This window comes from Condylura cristata, unplaced genomic scaffold (genome assembly GCF_000260355.1).
Source record: "Condylura cristata isolate star-nosed mole 26May11 unplaced genomic scaffold, ConCri1.0 scaffold00009, whole genome shotgun sequence".
Lineage (NCBI taxonomy): Eukaryota > Metazoa > Chordata > Mammalia > Eulipotyphla > Talpidae > Condylura > Condylura cristata.
In genome coordinates, this window is record NW_004567110.1 from 1277290 (window position 1) to 1278954 (window position 1665).

Sequence of the window (1665 nt, forward strand, 5' to 3'; positions counted from 1 at the left end):
CAGTGCCTAACCCCCCACCACCTGCAGGCGGCTCCCATCTGTGCCTTCCCCCCCACCTGCAGGGGGCCCCCCTCAGTGCCTAACTCCTCCACCTGCAGGGGCCCCCCTCTGTGCCTCCACCACCTGTGGGGGCCCCCCTCAGTGCCTAACCCCCCACCACATGCAGGGAGCCCCCCTCAGTGCTTAACCCCCCCCACCTGCCGGGGCCCCCTTCTGTATCTCCCCCCACCACCTGCAGGGGGGTCCCTCCTCTGCCTTCCAACCACCACCTGCAGACCCCCCTCAAGGCCTTGCCCCCACAATCTGCAGGGGTGTCTCTGCTTCAGCCCCTCCTCAGCCCTGCCCACGTGCTGCCTCAGGGCTGCTGTGTGGACAGACCCGCCCTGTCCCCCAGTGAGAGGTGGGTGGGCGCTGACGGCCCTGTGGGGAAGCCCTGCAGGACAGACTGCGGGGGTCCCTCAAGGGGCCGCTCTGACCACGCCACCCTTTGAGGTTCAGGCCTGGGTGGTGCGCACCCCAGCCCTGGCAGGCCCCTGCTGCCCTGAGAGCCCCGGTGGCAGGGCCTTCCCCGGCACACCCCACTGCGGGTCGGTGTGGGCCCAGCCGCCTCCACGGGCCTCGGGGAGAGGGACGCTGCCCCCGGCCCCGAGCTGCTCGCAGGTGCTAATTGTGAAATCAGCTTCCGCCGTTTCTCTCAAGTAGTTTTTGGTTCTTCTAAATATTAAAAAAAAAAAAAACAACTCCCAGCTGCTCAGACTAGTCAGGATTCCAGGAGCTGCCGCAGTGGCCGGCCTGGGTGAGCGGCTTCCGGGGGCCGCGGGATAGACACCCCAGCGCCTACCTGGACACAGCGGCCCACCCTGCGGCTGTCACGTCAGTGACCTGGCCACCGCCCGCCCCGCGGGGCGCCCCCAGACTGCACCTCGCCCCTCCCCCTGCTCTCCCCTGGCGCCTCTGCGGGAGGCCCGCCCAGGACGCCCGCAGCTGCCTGGTGGCCAGCCCGCTGCCCTGGTGCAAGGGCCAGTGGCCAGCCTCCCCGGACCCCCGCACCGGCCCCGCGCGCGGGCAGGCCTGCCTTGGCGGGCTCCTTCCTGGGTGGCCTCTGGTCTGCCACTGGGGTCCCGGGCACACCCCTCGCCCCCCACCGTGCCTGCAGAGGAGCGGCCCTCGGGCCAGGGCCACTCCCGTCTTCTCCCCTTCTCTGGCCCAGGGTCACAGAGGTGGGCACAAACTGGCTGGCATCTGGCCACAGCAGGGCCACCCTCAGGTGCCAGGGTAGAGACCCTTGTCCCCTGGAGCCAGTCCTGGCCGGTGTGGGCCCCGGGGGGGGGGCGGCGTGGGGAAAGGGAGCCCCTGGGTGAGGTCCAGCGGCCAGGGGCGGCAGAAAGTCTTTATTGGAGGAACTGGGGGGAGGGGTGCGTCGGCCACTCCAGCCATTCCCCAGGGGCCAGATGAGCTTCCGCGAACACGGAGGTGTTGGGGCAAAGTGGGGGAGCACAGAACCCAGCGCTGGGGGGCGGTCTTGCCGATCACCTGGGCCTGGAGGTGGGGCTCAGGCGCGGGGCCCCGGGGGAAGCGGCAGGCAACCCAGCGCGGAGAGGCAGACGGTGCCGTAGGCCTGGGAGTAGCCCCCGAGCGCGGCCCCCCGGGTCCCCCCCGCGGCCG